The 11,230-nt window shown below is 32.8% G+C and overlaps 1 pseudogene; it reads left to right on the plus strand.

Annotated features, from left to right (window-relative positions):
• The first annotated feature begins 625 nt into the window (after window positions 1–625).
• LOC134246899 (peroxidasin-like) lies at window positions 626–10,464 on the plus strand (annotated as a pseudogene).
• Window positions 10,465–11,230: the final 766 nt, after the last annotated feature.

The following is an 11,230-nucleotide window of genomic DNA, read 5'->3' on the forward strand; positions in this document are numbered from 1 at the left end:
GGTCCTAATGTTCAACATGTTCCAAACAAATAAAATGCAAAAAAACACACACACACGTTATATTTCCTCTTTTTGATACTTAGAATAATATTGTTTAAATCTTTATTTAGCATTATTTTTTAAGAATCAAAGTCACCAACAACAAAAATAAATAAATAAATAAAAAAAGTAATAAATAAAAAGGGAAAAATGTAAGGCACATTCTCTTTAACAGTGGTATATTAGCCAAATAACAAGAAACTGTTGTTGTGCTACAAAAAATGTTTATTATCAATCGAAAAAAGCAAAAACATCTCAGAAATATTTTGGAGAGTAACACGAAGCTTAAGTCTTTACCGTTTTCAATCTGGTGACGAAGATCGGATACGGAAGGATATATTTGTTGTTTAGGATTTTCTTTGTAATTGATTAAAAGACTTTTGAAACAATTCTAAACTAAAATTGTCAAGAGAGCAAACATTGTTTAAGAATCGTGATGTTATCAACAAATTGCTATCATTATTAATATCATAGTAAACATGTAGCATTAAAAGAACTTTTTCAATATGTATAATCCATCATTGTGTGTAAATTAATTGATAGAAATAAATAATTTTTCATCTTTTCATTCATTAATAGATGAAGTTCAACATGGGGTTTATGCAGATATATCTGCTGGTCACGTGTCTCTCATACGTTTACGTGGTACGTTGTGTAGAGGTTGATGACATCATTGCTGACGCAATTCAAGACACATACTTAGAGCCTCAACGTGATTTCGGAGCAGGCAATGACAGTAAGTTTCAAAATAAGCATAATTTGTGATTTTAACAGCTGAAGTTCTCAAGGAAATTTAATCTATTTTTAAAGGTCCCTTCTACTTTAATTCTATTATTGAAAATCTACGCAAAACAGCATAGATAATAATTATAGTGACGAAAATTAAAATGATAACGTATAGAAGGTAATAGAAATAAAACAGAAGATAACTTTCAGAGTATTTCCTGAAGTTTATTTATAATTTTTCATCTCTTTTTCCCCTTAGCTATTCCCGAAACTGGCAACAGCTTTGCTTTTCTTCAGAAACAAAAGGATGATGAGGACCAGATAGCAAGAGCGGGGTTCAAATATTTAAGTTTTATAGAAAATCTTATTCAAAGGTACTTATTAATGTGCATTCTTGTTTAAAATATGACGAAAGATAACTTAGGTTTGACAAAACTAGAGCAAATATCTAGAATTTTATTCTATGATTTTTTTTTCATTTTTGTCATTTTCCTATTTTAAGGTTTAGTTAAAAACAATTAAAAATATAATGCTTATATCTGAAACATTAAATGTTATGTCCAGATTAGCTTCTCACTTTCAGTATACAAGGGGTTATCAAAAAGTTCGTGGACTGAGGCTGTAAAATTAGTACTATGTTGTCTGAGCTTACAAAATTTATAAGGAACATGAAAAAAGGAAAGAAATGTTTTCAAGAAAAATTTAGTTTCATACGTTCATTATTTCCCAAATCATTATAAGATAAAAACGACATTATATGATCACCCGACGCCGGCGCCGTTTAGTTTCATGACGTCCGACAATGTTCTTAGTCCCCTACCGGTGAAACCGGAGGGGACTAAAGGTTTCCTCTTCCTCTGTCCAAACTTCTGTCTGTCTGTTTGTCTGTCCGTCCGTCTGTCTAGCTGTCCCCGTCTGTCTGTCAGTCTGTCCTACTTGGTTTCCCGCACTTTTTTTCTAAACGCTTGCAGATATTGAGCTGAATTTTGGTATTTGAGTGTATCTTGATGAGTTACTGGTCAACGTTGAATGTCGTTTCGCTTCGTTGGTTTTTTACCGAATTATGGCATTTTGAAATTTTCATAATTGTTTAATAACATTGGGTTCGTGCTGCGCTAAATAGTCAATATGAAGCAAGAAAAAGGTGTTGAATCTGTGGAATTTTCGTCTTTATGTGGATTATTTTATTAGGTTACAGGCATTCACAACCTAAAAATCAAGCAGTTTTACCTTGGACATAACTTTTGCATATCATAAAATGACATCCTGAAGAATTAGGGGAACCCGGTAGGGGACATGTATTGCTTATGCAATACTCTCAGAATGATTGTTTTATTTCAATGTCTGCTTCTTCTACCTCGTACACTTATTTTGATGAGATTCCTTAGAGCTGAGTAAGTACTTCAATCCGTCTTGGTTATACGACTTTACAATGTCATGAACAGCGGCTGTCAATGCATATATTATTGCAAATGGATTTATACATTGGGAGAGATCCTCGCTTGATTGTGCAACCATATTTTGTTTTTTGGAGTTCAATATGGCTAAAACACATGATCAATGTCATTATTTGACATGATTGATTTTTCAACCCTTGACTACAAATCGAAAGTAATTGTGCATCCCTTTTCTCTCTGAATCTATAGCGGTATTAGAAAACAAGGAATGTGGATGCATAGCCAGTTTAAACATTTCCTAGTTGTATACCAGTTTTTCCTGTGTTAAAACTTTATAGAATATTAGAAAAGAAAACCCCTCTCCCCTTTGACGACATTTTCAATGCCTTATTTGTTTGAATACTCCATGTAAAATTTACGATAAAATTTCATAGAACTTCCAGAACGGAGTAAAAATTCCATATTTTATGGAAGAATAGTGTCCCATCACACATGCCTTAATTCAACTGGATCACTGGATATAAAATATTCATATCAAAATAGTTTTTCTCAGTTAAACTTACGTCGAAAAAAACGTCGTTTTCGAGGTTGCGCCACCTGGACGTATCATTGCTTGCAAAAACTTCACTAATTTATTAAAAAATAAAATTTATGAATAGTGGTTTATTATATAGGTAGAAAAGATGATGCTTATTAGATATTTAAAAATTTATTCATGTACCTAATGCGGTTTTAATTTTGTGGCACTAGTCCCCGAACTTGTTGATAGCCCTATCTCGTATATAGGGTTTGCAAAAATGCTGGCACTTCAGTCCTTGACATATTTGATGAGTTATGATCTCTAAATTCAAATCATTATGATTTCTGATACTTATTCCTTAGTAAGCAATGTAAATGACTTTACTTAAAGTACAGTACCGTAATTTACAGCTTATAGTACAGCATAACTACTTACACTGTAAGTTGTTGGGGGATTTTAAATTGTACAGTTTAATGTTTGTATTAAGCTGTTAACTACGACAAAGATTATATATGATACCATAAATAATTAAATGATAGCCAAATATGCAATTCTACTAATTTAAATTCCAATATATGTGTATGTAACCATTGTTAAATGATTATTGCGTTTCCTTTGGTATCACAAAGACATCTCTCGCTTCCATCTTTAATAATGTACATGTACGGAGTATGTAATAAAACATGCAAGTCAAACAAAATACATTGTAATTCAGATCTGGAAAATCCTTTGGAGATCTAGAGAGCAGCGATGAATATCAGAGATCTCTCCGGACTCAATTGTGTGATTCAATCACCACCTCTTGTAAAAAATATAAGTATTCAAGATACCGAAGTGCTGACGGCTTGTGCAACAACCTTCGAAATCCAACATGGGGTGTGGCACTACAGGCGCATGCGCGATATTTACATCCTGTTTACGATGATGGTAAGAAATTAATTTGATAACATTTTCTAATCAAATTTATAATAAAAACAGAACATCGTTTGGTGAGACAAAACTTTAATTATAATATATGAAATACAGAACCATCAAACTGACCTTTCTTATAGAAAATAGTATTTTTTTTTATTGAATTTATGGATTGACATGCTACCCATAGCTAAAGTTTGATTTTGAATAGGCTATAACAGTCCGCGTCAACGAGGTCGAAATGGAGTCGCACTCCCAAGCCCACGAGAGATCAGTAACAAAGTTTTGGCGGGAGGCGTGATGACACCACCAGACGACAAGCGGAATTTGATGTTGTTCACCTTCGGCCAATTTATAGACCACGACTTGACTTTTACTCCTATTGTTGTTGGTAAATATTGAAACAATTAATTCTTTTAATTTCACAAATTTACCGTTCTTCTAACTTAATCATAATTTTGTTATGTATGAAATGTTATCTCAGATTATTATACCTCTACTGATTTTTCCTTATATAAATTCAAGTGATTAAATCTGAAAAATATCCTAGAAATCGCTCTGAATCGACTAATCCCCGTGCGTTAGTTTTTTTTTTTTAGCTAATCCCTCAGTCGAAAGCTAGTCGTGCTAATTCGCAGTTGTAGCACTTCATTGTGACGTCATAATGGAGCGACGCAAAAACAAAATGCTTCGTGACGTATTTCATATAACAAACCGCAACAAAGTAAGACGTAAACAACAAACAAAATGCAATGATTATTAGAATTAGGGAATAACTGTCTTCTACTTTTGTTATTTGCGACGAATAATGATTAGTTAATCTGTTAATGATTATTTTCAAAGGTAATCTTTCCAATTTGAATTTGTATCGGTATAATAAAACAGTTATAGTATATCATTGAGGAAGTTAGCACGATCCCAGTACCCCTGGACCAGCACTATTCCCCTCGCCACACTGCGCCCCGGGAACTAGACCTGGTCTTGGGGAACTGGAATCTTGCTAACTCCCTCAATGATATACTTTAACTGTATACTGTTCTCAGTATAAGATCAAATTAGAATTAAATAATGCCTAAATTAAAATTATTGACAAGTATTCACCATGATGGAATATCTTTCCATTTAACATTTTCTTCACCCTCAGAGGAAGATTTTAGATTTTGTAATAACTTGTTTGTTTTATTTTTGTGAACAATGTATAGGTAGAAATGGTGATATTCTTGATTGTTGTGGATTAGATGCATCGGAGTAAGTTGATTCGTCACTTATTAATATATTCTGTAAATAAAATATTGACCAAATATAAAATTACCTTCAAGAACAATGAAAAGAAAGAGAACATTGCCATAATAGTTCTTTTACAGAAAAACAGGCATCCTAAATTCTAAGTGCTTACGTTCAAGACGCAATGATTAACACTTCTCTTTTTATAAAAGTAGTAAACATGATTTGCAATATATTTTTAAATCTAGATTAGATTAAGCTATGAAAATGCATGTTTACACCTCCATCAACATCCGGATTTTGAAAAACAAAACGGGTAGATAATTCTTATAATGATCGTGCTTCTTTGATATTTCAATGTTAAAGTGTGATATTATCTTTTGTAGCCCTGAGTGTTTTACTATAGAAATCCCAACAAACGATCCTCGATTTCCAGGAAGAACATGTATGGATTTCTCTCGATCAATACCGACTCCGCCTGAAGAAGGCTGCAGCATAGGTATTGATATTAAAGAAATCGTCTAATCTAAAAAAGAAATAAAAAAGAATGGCCGATTTAGCCGTATAACCTATAAAATAATAATAATAATAATGAAAAAATTCAAAAGTTGTCGTACATAATTGTATGGAGTCAATATATACTTTTCTGAAACCTTTGTTAAATAGCATTGTTTCTCTATTTATTCTAGGTCCAAGACAACAAGTAAACCGGTTATCTTCCTTTATTGATGCAGGAATGTTATATGGTGACTCTAAACGTTTTAACGAAAATCTCAATGGACGTGTTGGTATGATGTGAATTGAACAGTGTCTTCGACCTTTAAACTGAAACTATAAGTATCAATCTTTTGGGCAGTATATCCCCCAAAAGACAGATAATTTTATCTCGTACGTGTGAGAATACCTCCCCATCGAATAAACTTATGCTTTATCCACGCGTAGATGCTTTATCAATAGCACTTCCGGATTTGACAAGACCCCTCGCTTCAAGATTTTTTTTTATGAGACTTTTATTTGTGAAAATTATTACCCTCATAAAATGAATGATAAAGAGCAATAATATCGTTAAAAGCAAAAAAAAAAAAAAAAAAATAATACTCGTATATATCAAAGAAGTGTTTTATTTTATCAAGAATCTGTATTTGCTACTTGTAAGGAATATAACCCCCCCCCCCCCCCGATTGAATCGTTTTCGGAAAAAGTAAAGCCTAGCAATTAACTTATTGTTATAAGAATCCTTCAACATCTTCAATAATACTTACTTATTACTTACTTATATTAGACTACGTATGCCTACCTATTAATGGGGTTGTAACTTACCATGGATCAACAATGAATCTACAAGAAGCCTTACCTAGCACGTTTTGTACTGCCATCGTACAAAGAGTTAATTTTCACGTTCCCATGGTCTTTACAACTTTCACCAGAAGTTCGTTTGATGTAAAGCTCCAGCAATTGTCAAATGTTTCAAAGACCTGAAGATAGCAAAATTCTAAATTTTGAATACGAGCTACTTTTTTTGAGGCATGTCAGCATGAATGGCGATACGTAATCAAGTTATGCGTCATCAATTTGAATTAGCAATCATTCATATAATTTTGCAGGCGAAGTCTCAAAGTTTTATTAAAACGAAAAATGGACTTTTGCGAGAAGCGCTGTCTTTTACAATCGACAGCTTACTTTTACTCCTGGAAGCTATACGCTAGCTCTTTTGTGAAAAAATATTAATCTTAAAATTTAACAAACCAATAGTAACGGACTCTTTTAAAGACCATTTTACGTTGTCTAGGAAGAAAACGGCAACTTTCCTACCCTCAACACCCTCCATTCCACTCTTGTCTAACTCCTGCCGAGTTCTCCTACCGAAATATGTCTTCTTTTTAATTTAATCTCTAAAGTTATTGAAATAGGATAAACTAATTCTCATGAAAATAAGGTATCTAAATCTATTTTATTCTACCACCAATTATATTTTTTGTTTGGTAAATAATTCCAAAAGCCTTAATACCATTACTTTCCCCTCAATGGATGTTTCCTTACCTATTTTCAATTCCGTTCCTCCATACATGACGCAGGTTTAAAAGTCCAAGTAAGTCGTCAACTGTAAAAGTCAGTGTCTTCGCAAAAGTCCAGTGAGACATTCAATCTATAATTGTGTAACTGATGTACTATATATTACTCGTCGAATGGTGTATATTCGCTCGGGAAGGCTGAATATATGCATCATTTCAGCTCATTCAGATAAGTCAATATCAAATACATTTAGAACATCACAATATAAATATCCTCTATATATCTTTGAAATGTAACAACTATATGACTTCATTTTCTTTTAACAGGAACCCTGAGGACGTCATCAGGTGACATGCTTCCCCCAGGAGGAGTTTGTCAGACATCTGAACCTGAAGATTTCTGCCAACTCGCTGGTAATAGATTTAAAAGTGTTCTTTTGTTCAGTTTCAAAGTGGCTGATACTCAATAGAGTCATCATAAACCAGGAAAATGTGTGATGCATCTTAAGAGCCATTCTCTGTAATGATTTGAATTTTATATAGGAGCTGTGGCACGCATAGTCTCAGAAGTTCTCCAAACTCTCTATGATAAAAGACATTGATACCCTACACTGAAATCAGGCAAAAAATTGGTTGCTATGTTTTATAGTTACCATGGCAACATGTCTTAAAGTTCGAAAAATGGCATTTTTTAACATGTTTACAGCCCCATAGTTAACATTTGCGGCAAAGCAAACAATTGGCAATGACTGTTTCCAAAAGCTGAAGGTCAGATGTCTCAAATGCATGATAAACATGTTTGGTAAATTAACTATTACATATGTCACTATGGTAACAAAGTATTCAAAAGTTAAAAAAAATATTCATTGAATTTTATAAAGTCATACACGTAAAAATAAAAAGCAATTATAGGATAAAATCTGACCAAATAATAGAAAAAAGAGCCTTTAAACATATACCAGGGAACAAAAAATGATATTTCATTTTGGTTGGCAATGGTTGCCAAGGTTTTTATACCACAGAGAGCCTTCAAAGTAACACGATGTATGTTTTAAATCTGATCCTATCTTTTAAAAAAAGCACATCTCCTCCTAACTAATGATCAATTTTATAAGATGTTGGTGTGGTCCAAGTTTTCCCATTTGAAAAAATTCAGATTAGATTCTTTAAATAGAGTGTTGCTATGGAAATAAGCAGAAAATATATGCTTAAAAACCTGAAAAATATTTTCTTTCCTTGGATACGTACCCTTAAACGTAGATTCCCAAAACTTTTATGATTGATATTCATTAACAGCTAACTTGATTTTTAATTTTGACTATCATCCAATCTCTAAGTGGATGCAAGAAGTTGGCACACTGGGTTTAATATTGATATAAAGTTCATAAAATCGATCATTTTCCCTTCTTGGTTACCATAGCAACAGTGTTGTTTTATTCATCAAATTATCAATATATGATATTCAACTTCAGTTCTAACAGATAAGTATATTCAAGCTGAGCCCTTTAATTTGTTTCTTGATTAAATGGCAATTCAATTCTTAATGCAGCGAAAAATAATTCACTTTTAAGCACTGGTACTTTGTGTCCATGGTAACACTACAAAGTATCAATTATACCGAATCTTTCTTATGGTTTTGGTGTTGCTAGGTCCTAAGGATGCAATTTGCCAGTCTTGAATTTTCATGTTTTTCCTCAAGACAGTAGCATTAACCCAATCTTAGTTACTGGTTTTGCATGGTTACACTGTGTTACCATGGCAACCATAAAAGTTATGAATAGAATAATATTGCTTATACTTATATACTTAAGGTCAAACTTTTTCATTGTTTTTCTTAAGTCGTTGATTGAGTTTAAAGCATGTAACACCTACCATTAGTGAATACGGAGTGTTTTTCAGCATATTTCAGCATTTTAAATGTATTCCAAATGTACCCTTGGTAACCACTTACTTAAAGATATATTCTAAACAGTTTCTTTACAGTATAAGTGACATCAAGGTGTCATGTTTTTGTGAGAATGGTTTGTTTGCTTTTTCTAGTTTTTATTAAGCCAGAGTCAAGATTTAGAGTGGCTGAAAATCTCGATTTTTCAAACTTTTCCGGCTGTGGCCATAGCAACCGAGACAGACACATAGCAACGAAACTTTGATTGATGTTTGTTTCTGGTGTCAAGTACTAAGCAATGGTGAAGTTTCATCAAAATCGGTGACCATGCGTGGCAACGAAATTCAAGTGGTTACAGAGAATGGCTATTAAATTTTAAACAAAAAATTTTTACTGATTGTGTAGTTTGATTTTCAGTTCTACTCAAATACAATTAACTATTATTATATTTGTACACTGAACGCCAACAGGAATAGGGTAGAGCTCTTACTTTCTTATATGACACGATATAACTTAAATGTTACTATCTAGTAACTAAATACATAAATTGTAGGCGACGAAAGATCGAATGAATTCCCCTCTTTGGGTGGCCTCCATGTTGTATTTCTTCGACTTCACAATATCATTGCAAAGGAAATACGACAAATTACTGGACTATCTGTCAAGATGTGTTTTTGGAAACCAAGAAGATTATGGGCGCCATTATGCAGCAAGTGACGTATGGGGAACCCTTTTCCCGCCTTTTTAGGGAAAGACACTCAAGAAATTTTGTCTGAACCTTCGAAGAAAAGGTTATTGGAACAAATATAACCCAAAGGTGAACCCCACTGTTAAGAACGTATTGTACTGCAGCACTTCGATATGGACACTCACAGGTAACTTAGAGTTGCAGTTGACTTTTTCCTTAGAGAACAATATGCATAAACGTTTTTACATATCCCCCTCAAATGATGTAGAGTTCCTAATTTTAAGTTTTTTAAAGAGTCTTATTCTTTTACCCTACCTTTTCGCAATGCTATTTCTTTCAAAAAATAATTTTAAAGATGAGGAAAGAAATTGAACATTGATTGCAAAGCAATTTCACTTTTTCCCAAATTTCCTCCAGAGCTAGGCTATATGACGAGAATTTTTCAACATCTAGAGTATTTAAATGGAAGATGTCTTCATGGCCCTCATATTGTTGTTACACAACAAGGTCAAAACATTCCGATTTAGCGCGGTTTTTATTGGGCACCCCTGCAAGAAAAGTTGATAGGTACATTACTCTATTTCACTTTCACTCTATTTTAGATGTTTAGCATAAATAGATTAAATTCAACAATTATACAACCAAAATGTTTGAAATTTTTAATATATATCATATATAAAAAATAAATAGATACATAGATGAAAAAGTTTGATGTGACATTTGACTCAGCATATCCTTTATATGAATTCAAAATTCTTCATAAGTTTAAAAAATAATCAAGGATAAGCCAAAGCAAATTTAGCGTCAACTGATTTTCTTAACTATTTCAGACAAATTGAAAATGCTGCTAGAAATGAATTATTTCCTGATGTTAATGGCGTTACCTTTGACCTAATGTCATTCAAAATTAAAAAGGGCGGGGGCACGGTTTGCCCACCTACAACGAGTGGAGGAAGTTGTGTAAACTTCCGGTAGCTACAACTTTTTCCGAATTACAAGATATAACTCCGACGCAATTGCAAGATTGCAAGATGTATATGAGTAAGTATGCTTATATTTAAAACGATATTCAGCTGTCAAATTCATTTGTTTAGTGTAAGAGTACACGAAAATATCTGAGTTAGAACATCAAAAAAAGCAACGATTTCTAACAAAATAAACACAGAGATATTTCTATACAACCAAAAGATATCAATAAAAAATGTAGATAAATGGTGTTTCATTTTTTCCCCGTTGACGACATTGATGTCTTTGTTGGAGGTATTTCAGAAAACCACGAGCAGCGCAGTAGTAGGTCCGCTTTTTGAATGTTTTTGGATGGCAGTTCAAGGAACTAAGGTTTGGGGGCGATATTTGGGAGAAACGAAGGGGATAGAGGGATTTCTAGAGGTAAATACAAGTCTTTTATTTTGGAATAGGGATTAGATACTGTAAGACTGGAAAAGATTTACTCCTAACAAACGGATACCATTCGATTTTCTCTTTTTGGGCTTTAATATTCTGGATGCATTTATCCACGAACTCTTAAAGGTTACATTCACTCGGATGTACAATGAAATACTGGTAATTGAACAGATGGAATGATTTGATAATGTGCTAAATTCAAGTAGGAGAAAACCGTATAACTCAAAAAATTCAGTTTTTCAACCCTTAACCACTATCATTAAAAAAATTTTAAAAATTTTTGAAGTTATCATGTTCTAAAATGTTTTTCGTGTTTTGCTTATTTACTTACAAAAAAAAATAATTGAAAATTAAGTGACGAAAATGTCATGGTGCATCTTCAGTTGTAAATATAATAGGACCATGGTTTTTAACAGGTCAGTT

This window comes from Saccostrea cucullata, unplaced genomic scaffold (assembly GCF_032062105.1).
Source record: "Saccostrea cucullata isolate Sc308-1 unplaced genomic scaffold, CSIRO_AGI_Scuc_v1 ctg13743, whole genome shotgun sequence".
Classification (NCBI taxonomy): Eukaryota; Metazoa; Mollusca; class Bivalvia; order Ostreida; family Ostreidae; genus Saccostrea; species Saccostrea cuccullata.